Source organism: Haematobia irritans, chromosome 1 (assembly GCF_050003625.1).
Source record: "Haematobia irritans isolate KBUSLIRL chromosome 1, ASM5000362v1, whole genome shotgun sequence".
NCBI classification, from domain to species: Eukaryota; Metazoa; Arthropoda; class Insecta; order Diptera; family Muscidae; genus Haematobia; species Haematobia irritans.
In genome coordinates this window covers 25,234,938-25,255,943 of record NC_134397.1, presented here as the reverse complement: position 1 = coordinate 25,255,943, position 21,006 = coordinate 25,234,938, and the positions used below count along the sequence as shown (strand labels likewise).

The 21,006-nt window shown below is 28.6% G+C and overlaps 1 protein-coding gene across 3 annotated transcripts in view; it reads left to right on the top strand.

The window, feature by feature from the left end:
* The window catches only part of LOC142220461 (organic cation transporter protein), a 75,800-nt gene that overhangs the window by 11,092 nt on the left and 43,702 nt on the right, over nt 1–21,006 (top strand). Inside the window, exon 1 of one of the 3 annotated variants that reach the window (XM_075289630.1) lies at nt 19,241–19,795. The exons of 1 other annotated variant lie outside the window; for it this stretch is intronic. The gene's annotated coding sequence lies outside the window, so the exon portion shown is untranslated. Of the gene's footprint in view, nt 1–19,240; nt 19,796–21,006 lie in introns of those variants that run through there. One more of the 3 variants, XM_075289631.1, reaches the window with a different exon arrangement.

The following is a 21,006-nucleotide window of genomic DNA, read 5'->3' as shown; positions in this document are numbered from 1 at the left end:
GAATTTGTTTTCAGCACGAAGGATATGGTTGACTAAGTTAACGCAAAATGTTCCTACACAAACACTTCGGAAGGCGCAGCGAAGCGGGCCGGGTTACGCTAGTTTTATATAAAATTTCTCATAATTTTATATCTATAGTGTACAACTGCGAATCTATGATTGGACTGTATTAGTAATGTTGATCTCGCAAGTGTAAAGAACAGTTTTGAGCAATCATGTAAATAAATAAATAGAATAAAGGCAAGGCAGATTTCAGTTTCAATTCAATAATTTATTTCCAGGCGCTTCTTACCACTTCAAATGATGATGCACAAGTAAAGTAACATCATATTGATTGTTCAAGTAAAAGCAATGCAAATTTATCTATTGGAACTTATTTCAAAAATGGTGGTCACTGTTGAGTGAAAGCTTTTTAATTATTCTTGGTGTTACCACATTTAAGCAAACGATAGATATATGTAACAATTCAAAATATAAGATGCGTATTATTGGTTAGATTCAAATATTCATAATTAAGCGAATTCATATTCATATCATGAAAAACTAGAAATAAAATACAATAAAAGAGTATTTGTTGAACAGGGTTCAACATATAGAAACATTTTTAAAAATTTTATACCTATGGAAAAATTTCTCAAAATTTTATTTCTATAGAAAATTTAGTCAAAAATTTATTTCTATAGAAAATTTTGTTCAATTTTGTCAACATTTTATTTCTATAGAAAATTTTTTTAAAAATTTTTGTCTTCTATAGAAAATTTTTTTAAAAATTTTTGTCTTCTATAGAAAATTTTGTTAAAATTTTACTTCTATAGAAAATTTTGTTAAAATTTTATTTCTATAGAAAATTTTTCTCAGAATGATATTCCCATCGAAAATTTTTAAAAATGTTATATCTATAGAAAAATTTCTCAAATGTTTATTTCTATACAAAATTTCTCAAAATTCTATTTTTATATAAATTTTTCTCAAAAGTTATTGTTTTCTCAAAATTTAATTTCTACAAAAAAATTTTATATCTATAGAAAATTTTGTTAAAATTTTATTTCTTTTGAAACATTTGTCACAATTTTGTCAATATTTTATTTTTTTTTAGAAAATTTTGTCAATATTTTATTTTTTATAAAATTTTCGCAAAAAAAATTCCCAAAATTTATTTTTTTGCCCAAAATTTTATTTCTATAGAAAAATTATATTTCTATAGAAAATTTCTCAATAGTATTTCATCGATATCAGTGAATTTCAACAACCACTTAGCAGATCCGTACTTTAACGTAAGCCAACCTATCGACATCCTCATTGGACTTGATCTGGGCCCTAGCACCTCCGATTCGTGCACTCGTGAAAGAGATTTCGGTTGGATTGTAGGACATAGACTTAATCAAAAACAAGACTCGATAATGTACATAAGCCATAGGTAAAGGAAGAATGACTACTAAATATTGCTTTGTCCTCCGTTCCGTTACGTCCACACAAGGGTTGTCCGTCCAATACTCCAAATGTAAATCCGATGAACTTTGAGTAGATATTGCGAGGCAATTGGTCTTAAATTATTTAACACGAACATTATTTTGCTCATTTCTGAGCTTACAAAAAAAAATTGTGTGTGTAAGCCCACGAAATTAATTAATCCAATTAACTTTTAATTGAAATATCATCAGTATCAATAACTAAAATTAATTGAAAGTCAATTAAAAAATTGAACAATTAATTTTTGTTATTGATTTTTGTTTCAATTTAAAAAGTTGTTGCATCAATTTTTTTATTCAATTTTTTTTAAAACTCACTTTATTTGGAAAAATTTTCGTGAAATTTGTGTAGCAGTTCGTAAAAAAAGTTGAAGTCGACAGTTTGTAATATTCTAATCGACTGTTTATTTTATTTATTTTTTTTAATTTTTTTTCAAAATCGACTCTTTATAGTGCACAAAATCTACTTATCCAATTAACTTTTAATTGAAATGTCTTCAGTATCAATAACTAAAATTAATTGAAAGTCAATTAAAAAATTGAACAATTAATTTTTGTTTCAATTTAAAAAGTTGTTGCATCAATTTTTTATTCAATTTTTTTAAAACTCACTTTATTTGGAAAAATTTTCGTGAAATTTGTGTAGCAGTTCATAAAAAAAGTTGAAGTCGACAGTTTGTAATATTCTAATCGACTGTTTATTTTATTTTATTTATTATTTTAATTTTTTTTAATTTTTTTCAAAATCGACTCTTTATAGTGCACAAAATCTACTTATCGAACTTTAACAAAAAGTCCAAAGTGAATTGAAATGTATGATACACATTATGAAAATGGTCGACATATATTTAACGATTTTTTCAACAAGTCGAAGAATGCATTTTTAAAATATTTGAAAAGGTTGAAAAGTCGACTTTAAAATTTTTATATAAAATATTTTGTAATTTTTTTGCTTAACATTTTTTATTATTATTATTATTATTTTTTTTTTTTGAATAACTATAAAAAGTCCACTGCACAAAATATACTTATCGAACTTTAACAAAAAGTCCAATTTGAATTGAAATGTATGATAAAAATTATCAAAAAGATCGAGAAATATTTAACGATTTTAATTTTTTTTCTTTTAAATTTTTATTAAGTCGAAAAATGATTTTTTAAAATATTTGAATAGTCAATAAGTTGACTTTTTTATATAAAATATTTTGTACTTTTTTTGGTTAACATTTTTTAATTTTTTTTTGAGTAACTATAAAAAACCCACTGTCTTAAACAAAGAGTTATCACTTTCATGTCTAAGCTTGAACACGCAACCTGAATTTCTTTATCACAGAAAATTAACTTCAAAGTAGGGTGTGATGACAAGGGAGTAGTATGCAATGTCAAAATGTTGCGAAAGAAACAATTTGTCATATTTTAAATGACTAGGCTACATAGAAAGGAAGTGGAAAATAATGTAACAAATTAAGTTTAACATTTCAAGGAAATAAATAACGTAAGGAATATTTTTTTTTATATAAAATGTATACCTACACCCAGCAAAAAGAGTAATACGATTTGGCTACAAATCTTTATCAGTTGGTATGAAGAGTGCGTTAACAAATTTATACCGCATGGTACCACAACTATTCATATTTTCTGGGTATGCATAGATATACACTGGAATAAAATATCTTAGAATGTAATCACAAAAATCATTTTGTGTTCATTCTGGTATTAAATATGTATATTAAACTCATTTTACTTGCTAATGGTATCAGTTGCAAAAGCTCCCCTCTATTATTCCCATACTTATCTGATATTTCTTATAAGTTTAGTATAATTTAAATAAATAAATAAAATATAATATAATAAAATAAAATATTTGGCAATAGTGGTATTATATCAAAATATGGACCGATGTGAATATATTTTAGTAGGTCGAAATATGTAATTCCATAAAATTTTATTATTTTTTATACCCTGCGCCACACTGTGGAACAGGGTATTATAAGTTAGTGCATATGTTTCCAATAGAGGTGTGCACGTGAGTAATAGTTTACTCACGCACAATCACACACTATATTTTTTGGTAGGACTCACGCACACTCACGAAAAGAAAATTTGTACTCACGCACGAAAATGATGTGACTCACGAATAATTTTATGATTAATTTACCTTACCGAAGTGTCTGAAAATGTGAGCATTATTAAAATCGAGGGTGTTATTAAACTCTTAACATCTCAGGTGTCACTAAAATTGTAATTGAATTTAACTGTTAAGCGTTTTATGTTGGTGAGCAGGAATATTTTCGTGAGTGTAATTCGTTACTCACGCACACTCACAAAGATATTATTTTCGTGACTCACGCTCACGCACGATATTTTGGTTTGTTAATCACGCTCACGCACACTCACGCGTGACTCACGACTCACGCACGAATCACGAAAATTTTGGTGAGTCACGACAATTTTGTGTCACGTGCACACCTCTAGTTTGCAACACGCAGAAGGAGACGAGATAGACACATGGTGTCTTTGGCAATAATGCTCAGGGTGGGTCCCTGAGTCGATCTAGCCATGTCCGTCTGTCTGTGAACACATTTTTGTGATCAAAGTCTAGGTCACACTTTTAGTCCAATCGACTTCAAATTTGGCATACGTTTCTGTTTTGGGTCAGAATAGAATCCTATTGATTTTGGAAGAAATCAGTTCAGATTTAGATATAGCTCTCATATATATCTTTCGCCCGATATGCACGAATATGGACCCAGCAGCCAGAGTTTTATACCGATTTGCTTGAAATTTTGTACAAACATAACACTTAGTCGTATAGTCAAGTGTGCCGAATTTGATTGAAATCGGTTCAGATTTAAATATAGCTCCCATATACATCTTTGTCCCGATATGGACTTATATGGCCCCAGAAGCCAGATTTTTGGCCGAATTTGGTTGAAATTTTGCACTAGGAGTACAATTAGTAGTATAGTCAACTGTGCAAAATTTGATTGAAATCGGTTCAGATTTAGATATAGCTCCCATATATATCTTTCACCCGATATGCACTTATATGGACCCAGAAGCCAGAGTTGTATCCCGATTAGCTTAAAATTTTGCACAAGGAGTACAATTGGTAGTATAGTTATGTGTGCCAAATTTGATTGAAATCGGTTCAGATATAGATATAGCTTCCATATATATGTTTTTCTGATTTCGACAAAAATGGTCAAAATACCAACATTTTCCTTGTTAAATCGCCACTGCTTAGTCGAAAAGTTGTAAAAATGACTCTAATTTTCCTAAACTTCTAATACATATACATCGAGCGATAAATCATAAATAAACTTTTGAAGTTTCCTTAAAATTGCTTCAGATTTAAATGTTTCCCATATTTTTTTTTTACTAAAATTGTGTTCCACCCTAGTGCATTAGCCAACTTAAATTTTGAGTCTATAGATTTTGTAAAAGTCTATCAAATTCTGTCCAAATCGAGTGATATTTAAATGTATGTATTTGGGACAAACCTTTATATATAGCCCTCAACACATTTGACGGATGTGATATGGTATCGAAAATTTAGATCTACAAAGTGGTGCAGGGTATAATATAGTCGGCCTCGACCGACTTTAGACTTTCCTTACTTGTTTTTTACTAACATTGTGTTCTACCTCAGGGCAGTAGCCGACTTAAATTTAAAGTCCATAAGTATTGTAGAGCTCTGTCCATATCTGGTCAGACATACAGAATATATATATGGGTGCATATAGCATCCAACACATTGGACGATTTTGATATGGTATCGAAAATGTGTATCTACAAAGTGGTGCAGGGTATAATATAGTCGGCCCCGCCCGACTTTAGACTTTCCTTACTTGTTTATTGGAAAAAAAGTTTATAATCAATTAAGAAACACTATCAAATAATATATAATTTTATTTACATCCATCCCTCATTTGACAATAATGTGTGAATTTTACAGTTTATTTGCCCAAGATTATGCCAGCTTATTCAATATTAATGTAATAATTACCACGAAATATTTATTGTAGTGAGGTATTGGTAAATATTTGGCTTTACACATCAACAATTCGCAATGATAATTATAATAATAATTAAATTAATTGATTTGTGGGATTCATAAAAGATATATTCGATTACATGAATTTATATAAATAATTAGAAATAATATGTGACATATGCCACGTAAAAATCGTAAAATAAAAATTTACATTTAATCTAACATCGAACTATCAATTTCCAACTATATAAAATATATAAACTCTTGATCAGAGAGAAATTCAAAGGTGATGTAACCATGTCCGTCTGGCTGTCTATTGTTATAATGCTATAGCCTTCAATAATGGCGTCCTGAATTTGCCACATATTCGTCTTTTATTTGCACTCAGATCAAGATCGAAGATAGGCTATATCGGTTCAGATTTCGATCACCCGATTTAATTTCTTGGGCTTCTACCACAACGAAGTTTTTATCCGATTTGCTTAAAACTCAAAATCTAGACGTATTTTAGATCCACTAATAGATGCTGCAAATATGGAGCGCGATCTCCATATTAGGAGCGAATTGATTTCTTGTCTGTTTTGTCGATTTTTTTCGAATATGTAGTGTATCGGTACATGATTTCGTATAGCCCCCATATAGACCGATCCCGCGATTTGAGTTCTTGAGCTTCTAGACGCGACAATTTTTATCCGATTTGGTTGAAAATTAAAATCTAGACATATTATAGGCACGGTAACCATAGTTGGTAGAATTCTAACAAAAATGGTCGATCTTTTTTACTGTTTGGTAGATTGGTAGAATTCCTGATGTTTTGGTCGATTTTTCAAGATGTTCCTCTCCAACTAAGAGGTATTTCACACAATTTCTTTATATATATAAAATTTTGACAAAATTTTCTATAGAAGTAACATTTTGACAAAATTTTCTATAGAAGTAAAATTTTGACAAAATTTTCTATAAATTATGACAAAATTTTCTGTAGAAATAAAATTTCTATAGAAATCAAATGTTGACAAATTTTTCTATAGAAATAAAATTTTTACAAAATTTTCTTTAGAAATATCATTTTGACAAAATTTTCTATAGAAATATTTAATTTGACAAAATTTTCTATGGAAGTAAAATTTTAGCAAAATTTTCTATAGAAATAAAATTTTGGCAAAATTTTCTATAGAAATAAAATTTTGACAAAATTTTCTATAGAAATAAAATTTTGACAAAAATTTCTATAGAAATAAAATTTTTACAAAATTTTCTATAGAAATAAAATTTTGACAAAATTTTCTATAGAAATAAAATATTGAAAAATTTTTCTATAGAAGTAAAGTTTTGAAAAAAAATTTCTAAAGAAATAAGATTTTGACAAAATTTTCTATAGAAATAAAATTTTGACAAAATTTTCTATAGAAATATTTAATTTGACAAAATTTTCTATAGAAGTAAAATTTTGAAAAAATTTTCTATAGAAATAAAATTTTGACAAAATTTTCTACAGAAATAAAATTTTGACAAAATTTTCTGTAGAAATAAAATTTTGAAAAAATTTTCTATAGAAATAAAATTTTAATAAAATTTTCTATAGAAATAAAATTTTAACAAAATTTTCTATAGAAATAAAATTTTGCCAAAATTTTCTATAGAAATAAAATTTTAACAAAATTTTCTATAGAAATAAAATTTTGACAAAATTTTCTATAGAAGTAAAATTTTGACAAAATTTTCTACAGAAATAAAATTTTAACAAAATTTTCTATAGAAATAAAATTTTAACAAAATTTTCTATAGAAATTACATTTTGACAACATTTTCTATAGAAATTAAATTTTGACAAAATTTTCTATAAAAATAAAATTTTGACAAAATTTTCTATAGAAATAAAATTTTGACAAAATTTTCTATAGAAGTAAAATTTTGGCAAAATTTTCTATAGAAGTAAAATCTAGAAACAATTTTCTATAGAAGTAAAATTTTGACAAAATTTTCTATAGAAATATAATTTTGATAAAATTTTCTATAGAATATTTAATTTGACAAAATTTTCTATGGAAGTAAAATTTTAACAGAATCTTCTATAGAAATAAAATTTTGCCAAAATTTTCTATGGAAATAAAATTTCACCCAAATATTCTATAGAAATTAAATTTTGACAAAATTTTCTATAAAAATAGAATTTTGACAAAATTGTCTAAAGAAATAAAATTTTGACAAAATGATCTATAGATATACAATTTTGATAGAATTTTGCCAAAATTTTCTATAGAAATAAAATTTTGACAAAATTTTTAATAGAAGTAAAATTTTGACAAAATTTTCTACAGAAATAAAATTTTAACAAAATTTTCTATAGAAATAAAATTTTAACAAAATTTTCTATAGAAATTACATTTTGACAACATTTTCTATAGAAATTAAATTTTGACAAAATTTTCTAAAAAAATAAAATTTTGACAAAATTTTCTATAGATATAAAATTTTAACAAAATTTTCTATAGAAATAAAATTTTTGACAAAATTTTCTATAGAAATTAAATTTTGACAAAATTTCCTATAAAAATAAAATTTTGACAAAATTTTCTATAGAAATAAAATTTTGACAAAATGTTCTATAGAAGTAAAATTTTGGCAAAATTTTCTATAGAAATATTTAATTTCAAAAAATTTTCTATGGAAGTAAAATTTTAACAGAATCTCCTATAGAAATAAAATTTTGCCGAAATTTTCTATAAAAATAAAATTTTGACAAAATTTTCTATAGAAGTAAAATTTTAACAGAATCTTCTATAGAAATAAAATTTTGCCGAAATTTTCTATAGAAATAAAATTTTGCCGAAATTTTCTATAGAAGTAAAATTTTGACAAAATTTTCTATAGAAATATAATTTTGACAAAATTTTCTATAGAAATATTTAATTTGACAAAATTTTCTTTGAAAGTAAAATTTTGACAAAATTTTCTATGGAAGTAAAATTTTGACAAAATTTTCTATAGAAGTCAAATTTTGGCAAAATTTTCTATAGAAGTAAAGTTTTGACAAAATTTTCTATAGAAGTAAAATTTTGACAAAATTTTCTATAGAAGTATAATTTAATAATAATAAAATATTGACAATTTTGGAGAAATGGTCCATGTTTTGGTATAGATCCATGTTGGGTCTATAGACAAATATGTCAAATTTGGTTTATATAAGTAAGACGTTGCTATAATTCACATATATAACTGTCTCCCGTTTTAATTTTTTAAAGGAGATATAAGGCGCACTATCCATCCGAATTACCCGAAACTGGAAATACAACTTCCCGATTTTACTTCTCGAGCTTACTCTAATAATAGGGGTCAAAATCGACAGAATTTTGATTTCAAATCATATGAAACGAGTTATTTCATTAGATTTTCTTCCACGCTTATTAATGCTATTTAAGATTCCTCTAAAACTCATACAAAAATGGTTCTTATAAATTCAGAATTTGATATAGTCTCCATATGTAGAAATTTAAAACTTCGGGAAGCCTACTATTTGAACCGATCTTCTGAAGAGAATAGATTTATTCACATCCACCTGAAAATATAGAAATTTTCAAGTAACCAACTGCGTCGTGGGGTTTTCAAAATGTGATATTTAATTAAAGGTGGTGGGTATTTAACCCTTAAATACAGTGGCGCATCTTTTAAGATACAATCAGAAAAAAATTCTTACGTCTTAAAATGAAAAATTTGTTGTACTTCTGAGTAATCTGCAGTCAAAATTAAAAAGCAAATTTTGACCAAAAATTCAAAAAACCACCAATTGAAAGTTAAATAATATTTACCAAATATGAATGAAATGTTAGTAAAGAAAACTGTGTAGTGTACAAATATCTCTATTCTCTACTAAAATCAAATTGTTTATTTGTAAATAAAACTTCGTTTGATGCGTACTGTATTTAAAACAAGTAACTAAAGTAAAAAGTCAGGCGGGGCCGACTATATTATACCCTAAACCTCCCCTACTGAATTTGTAAACATTGGTTGAGCGGTATCAATGGTATAGGTTTGGGAGATAAACCGCATTTCCATATTTAAGAACATTAAGGGGTACATGGTTATGGGAGTTTTATCTCAATCTGAAGGGGACTTATGGCCTAATTTGGGAAAATCGGGCGATACAGATATATGGGAGTTACATCTAAATCTAAAGGCATGCCCGCCTTGCATACACAAGGTCGTGGGTTCGATTCCTGCTTCGACCGAACACCAAAAGTTTTTCTGCGGTGGATTATCCTACCTCAGTAATGCTGGTGACATTTCTGAGGGTTAAAAAGCTTCTCTAAGTGGTTTCACTGCAATGTGGAACGCTCGGCTATAAAAAGGAGGTCCCTTGTCATTGAGCTTAATATAGAATCGGGCAGCACTCAGTGATAAGAGAGAAGTTCACCAATGTGGTATCACAATGGACTAAGTGAGCCTGATACATCGGACTGCCACCTAACCTAACCTATATCTAAATCTTAATTGATTTCGATAAAATTTTGCATATTTAAATTAGATTACTTTGTGGCAAATCTGACGCCAATCGGTTAGTAAATGAACGCAATCAGACCCCATTTATCAAAATCGGGTGATACATATATGGGAGCTATACCCAAAATTGATCCGATTTTTTCCAACTTCAATGGCGTTCGTCCTTGTACCAAAAAAACGCCATATACCCAATTTCATCAAAATCGGTTAATAATTGCGACACATGGTGTCTTTGGCAAAAATGCTCAGGGTGGGCTCCTGAGTCGATATAGCCATGTCCGTCTGTCCGTGAACACATTTTTGTAATCAAAGTCTAGGTCGCAGTTTACGTCCAATCGACTTCAAATTTGTCACAAGTATGTGCTTTGGCTCAGAATGGAACCCCATTGATTTTGGAAGAAATCGGTTCAGATTTAGATATAGCTCCCATATATATATATATATATATATATATATATATATATATATATATATATATATATATATATATATATATATATATATATATATATATATATATATATATATATATATATATATATATATATATATATATATATATATATATATATATATATATATATATATATATATATTTCGCCCGATATGGACTTATATGGCCCCAGAAGCCAGAGTTTTACCCCAATTTGGTTAAAATTTTGCACAAGAAGAAGAATTAGTACTATAGTCAAGTGTTCCAAATTTTATTGAAATCGGTTCAGATTTTGATATAGCTCCCATATATATCTTTCGCCCGATATGGTGTAATACGGCCCCAGAAGCCAGAGTTTTATCCCAATTTGGTTGGAATTTTGCACTAGAATTGAAATCGTTTCAGATTTAGATATAGCTCCCTTATATATCGTTCGCCCGATTTACACTCATATGACCACAGTGGCCAATCTTTTACTCCGATTTAATTGAAATTTTGCACAGAGAGTAGAATTAGCATTTGAAAGAGAGTAGAATTAGCTATGCGTGCCAAATTTGGTTGAAATCGGATCAGATTTAGATATAGCTTTCGCCCGATTTACACTCATATGACCACAGAGGCCAATTTTTTGCTCCGATTTAGTTGAAATTTTGCACAGGGAGTAGAATTAGCATTGTAGCTATGCGTGCCATATTTGGTTGAATTCGGTTCAGATTTAGATATATCTCCCATATATAGCTTTCAACCGATGTACACTCATATGACCACAGAGGCCAATTTTTAACTCCGATTTAATTGAAATTTTGTACACACGCAGAGAAGGAACATGATCACCTCAAACATGTTTCAAGTGCAAAATGTTATTTTTGTATGGTGAACATGTAACATGTTTGTCACTAAAATGTTATTTTCTCGTCAAATATAACCTGCTTGACGAAATCAGATACTTGATTTCCGAGAAAATAACATGGTTGCGAAAACCATATTACATGGTCACCACCCAAAAATAACATTTTGCTCTTAAAACATGTTTGAGGTGATCATATTCCTTCTCTGGGTGCAGGGAGTAGAATTAGCATTGTAGCTATGCGTGCCAAATTTGGTTGAAATCGGTTCAGATTTAGATATAGCTCCCATATATATGTTTTTCTGATTTCGACAAAAATGGTCAATATACCAACATTTTCCTTGTAAAATCGCCACTGCTTAGTCGAAAAGTTGTAAAAATGACTCTAATTTTCCCAAACTTCTAATACATATATATCGAGCGATAAATCATAAATAAAATTTTGCGAAGTTTCCTTAAAATTGCTTCAGATTTAAATGTTTCACATATTTTTTTACTAAAATTGTGTTTCACCCTAGTGCATTAGCCAACTTAAATTTTGAGTCTATAGATTTTGTAAAAGTCTATCAAATTCTGTCCAAATCGAGTGATATTTAAATGTATGTATTTGGGACAAACCTTTATATATAGCACCCAACACATTTGACGGATGTGATATGGTATCGAAAATTTAGATCTACAAAGTGGTGCAGGGTATAATATAGTCGGCCCCGCCCGACTTTAGACTCTCCTTACTTGTTTTTTAATGTGGTATGCAAATGTTCTTTATTTACAATTTTGCATATTATATACAGTTTTTTTTTTCGGAGGAATCGGTGATCTTGTACATTTAAGGGTTAAGATTCGGCATAGCCGAACTTACACTTTATATATTTCTTACTTCTGAAGTTATTTCCCCCTGGAACAAACATATGTGATGTATCGGATATTGGATAACACTTGAATAAATTTAAATAAATTATAACTCACAATAAACATCTGCTTTTATTTCCAATGACCTTGAGACAAACTAAACAAAAACAATTTTTTAAGAAACCCAAATGGGTTTTTTATTTATTTTTTCGAATTATGTTTTAGAAAGGCATATAATTTTATTAATTGACAACATTAAACCATTAGTAATAAAAATTAAAAAAACAATTGTCAAAAAATTGTCAATTGTCAAAACGTTAAAGATTCATATTAGATGTGGATCTATTGTCATACTATATAATTAATACGAGAACAAGTTTTCGCCTTTCATATTTCTATTAAAGTCTACTTTCACACTTTGGAGAAATCTAAATGGTTTTTTGTCTGGTATTATTTTTTTACTTGGTAAGTTGCTTAAGATACGTTTACAAATGCAATTACTAAAATCCTTCAATATCCAATTAAGTTATTTTGCATTATTACGATAGTGAACTAATATAGATGAGCACATTTTTCGGTTCATTCTTGCTAGACAGACAAAATTGAAACATAGACTAAATACCATCATCAACTATGGGTATCACCAAAAATTCTTTGGCATAAAAATAAAATGAAACAAAAAACAAAAACAACGTTTTTATATGCAACTAAAATAGTTGAAATACGTTTTTATGTTCTTCTTTGCAATTGATAGTAGTTTTGGGTGGGCTGATAGTAATTTCGTGGTCTACGCAGAGCATCTGCAATATGGCAAAAACAAAAAGTTAAGAATGCACAAGCTCTCTAGAGCAGAACATGTCAATGTTAAGGTCTTGTTATCAAAAGTGTGAAACCATTTACCCACGCACCTATACATATACGTGATCTTGTTGATATGTATATTAGTGATGAGTATATTAGGGTGAATATATTATTATGCTAAACAGTTATTCTCATTGATTTAGAGAGGATAACAGAGAGTGATGCATGCAAGGCAGGAATGGAAAATTCAGTACTATACTACTTTTTTAATACTTTGTCACCGTGGTCAGTACCGTAGTATCCCCGCGAATAATTTAGTACCTTTGGTGTAGACATTTTTTAGCCGATATCAGATTAATATTTTGAGAACGTCTTTAACAAACATATTTACTAATAGCCTTTTACAAATTTGCGGAAAGAAAATCAAGTTCATGTGGGAAGAAAATCTCGATTTTGTAAAAGCCATAGACAAAAACACGATTTTATTGAATTTCAAGAATGTTTTAGTCGAAAAAGCATGTGATTCTATATTACGCTTCCACACGAACACTTTCTAGATAAGAAATTATCGATCGCGTACTAAAATAATGCGTACCATTACAGTCATGGTCGAAAAAAAAAATTACCAACATTGGGAGAAAATCTTACCAAAAACTATCAAAAAATATTATTTTGCAAAAACTTATTGCTTAAGAAAGTATTGTCAAAATTTTACTTCTATAGAAAATTTTGTCAAAATGTTATTTCTATAGAAAAATTTGACAAAATTTTATTTCGTTAGAAAAGTTTATCAAAATTTTGTTTCTGATGAAAATTTTGTCACAATTTTATTTTTATAGAAAATTTTGTCAAAATTTTATTTCTATAGAAAGTTTTGTCAAAATTTTTATTTCTATAGAAAGTTTTGTCAAAATTTTATTTCTTTAGAAAATTTTGTCATAATTTTATTTCTATAGAAAATTTTGTCAAAATTTTATGTCTATACAAAATTTTGTCAAAATTTTATGTGTATAGAAAATTTTGTCAAAATTTTATTTCTATAGAAAATTTTGTCAAAATTTTATTTCTTTAGAAAAGTTTGTCAAAATTTTATTTTTATAGAAAATTTTGTCAAAAATTTTGTTTTATAGAAAATTTTTACAAAATGTTATTTCTATAGAAAATTTTGTCAAAATTTTATTTCTATAGAAAATTTTGTCAACATTTTTTATTTCTGTAGAAAGTTTTATCAAAATTTTATTTCTATAGAAAATTTTGTCATAATTTTATTTCTATAGAAAATTTTGTCCAAATTTTATGTCTATAGAAAATTTTGTCAAAATTTTATGTCTATAGAAAATTTTGTCAAAATTTTATTTCTATAGAAAATTTTGTCAAAATTTTATTTCTTTAGAAAAGTTTGTCAAAATTTTATTTTTATAGAAAATTTTGTCAAAAATTTTGTTTTATAGAAAATTTTTACAAAATGTTATTTCTATAGAAAATTTTGTCACAATTTTATTTCTATAGAAAATTTTGACAAAATTTTATTTCTATAGAAAATGTTGACAAAATTTTACTTCTATAGAATATGTTGATAAAATTTTATTTCTTTAGAAAAGTTTGACAAAATTTTATTTCTTTACAAAAGTTTGTCAAAATTTTATTTTTATAGAAAATTTGGTTTTTCTAGAAAATTTTTACAAAATGTTATTTCTATAGAAAATTTTGTCATAATTTTATTTCTATAGAAAAGTTTGACAAAATTTTATTTCTTTAGAAAAGTTTGTCAAGATTTTATTTTTATATAAAATTTTGTTTTTATAGAAAATTTTTACAAAATGTTATTTCTGTAGAAAATTTTGTCACAATTTTATTTCTATAGAAAATTTTGTCGAAATTTTATATCTATAGAAAATTGGTCAAAATTTTATATCTATAGAAATTTTTGTCAAAATTTTATATCTATAGAAATTTCTGTCACAATTTTATTTCTATAGAAAATTTTGACAAAATTTTATTTCTTTAGAAAAGTTTGACAAAATTTTATTTCTTTAGAAAAGTTTGTCAAAATTTTGTTTTTATAGAAAATTTTTACAAAATATTATTTCTATAGAAAATTTTGTCACAATTTTATTTCTATAGAAAATTTTGTCATAATTTTATTTCTATAGAAAATTTTGTCAAAATTCTATGTCTATAGAAAATTTTGTCAAAATTTTATTTCTATAGAAAATTTTGTCAAAATTTTATTTCTATGGAAAATTTTGTCAAAATTTTATTTCTATAGAAAATTTTGTCAAAATTTTATTTCTATAGATTTTTTTTTATTTATTTATCTACAGAAAGTTTATGAGGTACCAAACAGTAGAATTCTACCAATTGTGGCAACCGTGATTACAATACTACGGTACTCCTTGTAAGCGGATAAAAAACAAAAAAAAATATTTAAAATTGAGGTGTTGACAAACAAAATTTTATTTTCTTTAAATTTCAGTCTGAAGGAGCTCTTGACAATAATCTTCCAATGGATTTTTTTTTTGAAATTTAATGAAAAGTACTTTTTCACTAAAAAAATGTCTCTTTTGTACTTTCTTGAAAATTGTATTTTCCATCCCTGATGCATGGCATTGTTGGCCTTACCATGGCGACAGAAGTGTACATGTCTAATATATCATTCTTACACGCTCAAAAAGCAACTCGTGAAGCTCTCTCACAATATTGGTAATAAGAGAACAAGGTTACGCTCACTCACGAATTTAGTATTTATAAGAGAACAGAACCACGCCTACAAATCGCACCCATTGTAATGATCCCTCGCATTCAAAATTTCACGAATGTTTTAAGAATCTGATTAAAGTGTATACACAAATGTCCGTATACAAAGATCATGGGTTCAATCACAGCCTTGATCGAACACCATTAAGTCTCCTTGCGGTGAAATACCTCTCTCAGCAAGGCTAGACATTCCCACAGGCATTCAGTACGCGTGAACTAAGAATGGATAAAAAGGAGTTTCCTTGCTTCATTTCTACTGCACCTTGGGTATTTTGGAAAGTAGGGCTTTGACGAAAAAGAGAGAAGTTCACCAATGTGGTATCACAATGGACTGAATAGTCTAAGTGAGCCTGATACATCGGGCTGCCACCTAACCTAACCTAACCTAACCTAGTCACACTCATGTGATAACTTAAAGCCATTTTCGGGATTGGTTGCATTGGAAATCCCCTAATCCTAAAATTACAAGAGAAGTTAGTTTCATAAATTTTATATTACGTGTGTAACATTACTCATTTACTAATTCTCATACCTCTTCAATAAACCAACTTTGAGTTAAGGAAATTTTCATCAGTCACGATAATTTCGTGTCACGTGCACACCTCTATTAGACTCACCTTATATGGTTATTTTTGAAGTACATGCATTCTTTCTGCATACGCATCTTTATTCAATGCTTCTTATGCACCACCGATAAAACGAGTTTAGAAACAAGAACATTATCTACAATAAACCTGAAAAGATTTAATTTTTGGAGATAAAGAAAAATACGCAATTTCCTTTTAACAAAAACCAATTATATAGACCCTCTCATTTATCATATTGTGTTGATGAGGAAATCAAATGCTTCTATTTGGCAGTCATGGTAACATCAACCCCTCTGCGGGATAAACAAAGAAAACATAATTACTGAAACTATGAAGAATAATGGAAGAATAATCTTTGATGTAAACAAAAGAACTGCTGCCCGGTAACAATGAGACATATCGAAGAGCACTCATGTAAGGAAAGTTAACCAATAACAACTGTTTGTAAAGAGACGAAAGGAAGAGAAAAAGAGAGAGAGTTAACAGTATTGAATGCAACCCAATGCAGTTGTTAACAGTATACTATGGGGAGAGTCTATGTTTGTGGCAGAAAGAGAAGAAAGCATGACAGTGACAATGAGAAGTTAATGCTGTTACTATTGAGAGCTGTAGTTTTCTATTGAATCTTTTTTGAAAGCATTATACTGGTAAATATTCTAAGATGTGATTTGAAGTATTTATATTAATCGGCTTAAATTTTAATATAGTAATATAGTAATACACATATTCTATAAAATTTTACTATCATAATGTTGTTGTTCTTCGCATAAAATCTCTTAATTAAAAGAGTAAAAATATACCTGCAGAACTATTGGAGACAGATATGAAATGCAACATAGTAAAGCTCTATAATTTTAATTTTTATACCCACCACCATAGAATGGTGACGGGAGTATAATAAGTATGTCATTCCGTTTGTAACACATTGAAATATCGATTTCCGACTATATAAAGTATATATATTCTTGATCAGGGAGAAATTCTAAGACGATATAACGATGTCCGTCTGTCTGTTGTAATCACGCTACAGTGTTCAATAATGGAGCAATCGTGCTGAAATTTTGCACAAACTCGTCTTTTGTCTGCAGACAGGTCAAGTTCGAAGATGGGCTAAACCGACCTCCCGATTTGGCGTCTTGGGCTTAAAGAAATCGTAGTTTTTATCCAATTTACCTGAAATTTGAAATCTAGAGGTATTTTACGACCATAAAGAGGTGTGCCAAAAATGGTGAGTATCCGTTCATGTTTTGGTATAGCCCCCATATAGACCGATCTCCCGATTTTACTTCTTGGGCTTATAGAAACCGCAGTTTTTATTCAATTTACCTGAAATTGGAAATCTAGAGGTATTGTAGAACCACAAATACGTGTGCCAAAAATTGTGAGTATCGGTCCATATTTTGATATAGCCCCCATATATACCGATCTCCCGATTTTACTTCTTGGGCTTATAGAAACCGCAGTTGTTATCCAATTTACCTGAAATTGGATATCGAGAGGTACTGTAGAACCGTAAAGAGGTGTGCCAAAAATGGTGAGCATCGGTCCATGTTTTGGTATGGTCCCCATATAAACCGACCTCCCGATTTGGGGTCTTGGGCTTATAGAAACCGTAGTTTTTATCCAATTTGCCTGAAATTGAAAATCTAGAGGTACTTGAGGACCATCAAAAGGTGTGCCGAAAAGGGTCCGTATCGTTCCATAGGCCGATCTCCCGATTTTACATCTTGGGCTTATAGAAACCGTAGTTTTTATCCAATTTGCCTGAAATTGGAAATTTATAGGTATTTTAGGACCATAAAGAGGTTTGCCACAAATGGTGAGTATCGGTCCATGTTTTGATATAGCCCCCACATAGACCGATATCCCAATTTTACTTCTTGGGCTTCTAGAATCCCGAGTTTTTATCCAATTTGCCTGAAATTTGAAATCTAGAGGTATTTTCGGGCCATAAAGAGGTGTGCCGAAACGGTGAATATCGGTCCATATTTTAGGGACCTTCTTTTTAAGCCATTCCTGGTTTACGCGTACTGAGTACAATAGTGCTGAGTCCTTTTGGAATGTCCATGGTCTGCGGCGGAAATAGTTGTCTGTCTACGGTTTCAAAAATTTTATATTTGAGTTATAGGAATTAAATACTTTAATTATTTATTGACTGAAGTAATTTATGTAATCGATATAAATAAACTTATAGAATCAATTAAGTTTTTTCTGTCAGTCCAAAGTTATAAGGCCCCCCTTTTTAAGTTCGGATGAAAATAAAATCTTGATTTTTTCCCTTTAACCTTTAACTGGGTACGTGGTGGTAAAATTTACCACCTCGAACACTCGTTTACATATATTTTAAAAAAGACGTGTAAAATAAAGTATATGTTAATCATTGAAAGAACATATAATATTTCGAAATATTGTTTTATTTTCGTTAAATACAATGTTTACTAATCAACAAATATAATAATGATACAAAAAAAAAAACATTTTTTTACAGAAAAAAATATTAATGTAAAAGAGGGGGTAAAATTTACCACACGTCGTAAATTACGCAAAATAATTTCACCTCACCGGTTAAAGGTTAAAAAAAACGTATTAAACGAGGTTTATCTGTTTCCAAAAACAAAAACAAAACAACAAGAAATTTCTCAGTGTCAGGGGCAACGAAAGAATACAATTCTGCTATATAGACAATGATGCATGGATGGTGTGCATGTGCATCGTGTATTTTGCTAGAGAGCAGCCAACTATTTCACCTATGGTTGCCATTGTGTTTATGTGGGGAAAATAAAAGGGGAAAACAAAATACACACATAAGTATGTACATACACATAAAACCCCCCATCAACAACTACAACCACTACTATAATTTCCATACAATGCAGATGAGTATAAGACAATGTTAGGTTGCAATTGTTTTTCGAATCTTATGAGAAATAGAGAAAAATGAGTTGAGATGAACGAATAGCAGAACATTTCTTCTATTCTTATTTCCAAAGAGGTTTTCCCTTCAGTCGCTCGTAAACATTCATTGCATTCAAACGGGCAGATTTTGTGGTTGGTTTCTGGTCCATTTGGGTTTTCTTCGGGCAAAATTAATAGAGAAGGAGACAGACAATCGAATAAAAAGGCAAGAATTATTAGAGAACGGACACCATTAACAGCTGCACAACAAAAAGAAGATATGTTTTGTTTGATAACAAAAAGTAATAACAAACCGGTATAAATTAAAGAAGCAAGAAGGACATTTTTTTCTTTTTTTTTTTTTTTGAAATTATCCACAAATAAGAATGCTGTGTAACATAAAACTTTGAATATAAAAAAAAAAAAACATTGCATAAAAAATTTTCCGATTTTTTTTATATAATTTTGTTATTGGTGAATTTTACTATTGAGGCGCGTGTGTGTAAGAAGCGAAGCATCGATTATTGCCAGAAAAAAATTTTCAAATAAAACAAAAATTCGCTGAAACATTTTTGGTTTATTGCCAAAAAGGAAGAAGCAACTCATACCCAAACATTGCATCGCCGATGACGTATATTTTGATTTTTGTTGCGCCAGGTACGTAATTAATTAAATGTTTGTGACAATAACAAACTACATTATAATGTTTTTTTATGTTTGCCGGGATTTAATTCGATTGGCAAATATACAACATTATCGTCATCCTTTTTAGCATTCGAAATTAACAAATTGTGCATAAATTTTCCACTATAGTTTTAAAGCCAAAATAATTGAAAGGAAAGAATAGCTTCATATAACGATAAATAGAAGCGTCCTAATATAAGCTGGAAATTTATTAATTTCCGAGGTGCTCCAAAATTTATATGGGTAATTCCAAAACAAAAAAATCTTCTTCAGATTTTTGATCAGTATGAAGAATCACAAGATGCGGTCTTAAACAATGTTGTACAGTGGTTTTTCTACAGTCATCATTTCGATTTGAAAAAAAATATTTTATTTCTCTATTAAATGGTTTGGACTATGCTGCCCAGAGATGGTGCGAATGACATTTTTGTCGGTTTTATGAAAGTCATACACCCAGAAAAAAGGGGCTCTAATGCCAACTGAACTTTATTTTAGTTCATGAAGATTAGTTGATTTTAGTTAAATTTTGCACAATATGAGTAAATGTTCCTTATTTGAATAATTTTTTGCTAACTTTAATGACGCGAACTAAAAATAAGAAAAAAAGTTGTATACAAATATAGTGCACAATTTCACTAAAAAATAAAATAGTTCATATTTTCCTAAAATGGCAGAAGTTTGCTTAAATTGAGTTCATAAGTCTCTCAAATGAGTAAATTTTACTAAAATGTTACCTGTCTCGAACTTCGTACAGCGCTAAAGATATTTTAACAGTTTTCAAATCCAATTTTTTCTTCCAACATATGAAATTTTCTTAAACAATTATTACTTTTAAAAATTAATTAATTACTTTAAAAAAATGTTCTTCAATTTTACAAAAAGTATTAACTTATTTGTAACATGTTGCAATTAGAAAACAATTTTAGTTAAAATTTTCTAACATTCAAACATTTTTTAAAGTCGAAAACGTCTGCAGGGCGTTAACGTATCTAGACAATGTTCAAATTCAGAGTTAAAATATTCCAAGAGCGGCCCTTCTAACCTTATTATACAGAGTGGCTGATATGTAACGTAATAAAGCTTTATCTTTTTTCAATTTTTTTTTAATTTGACTGTTCAAAAGCAAAAAAATAGACTTGGCACGAATTATGGTCTTCAAACAAAGGCACAAGCTGCACGAATGT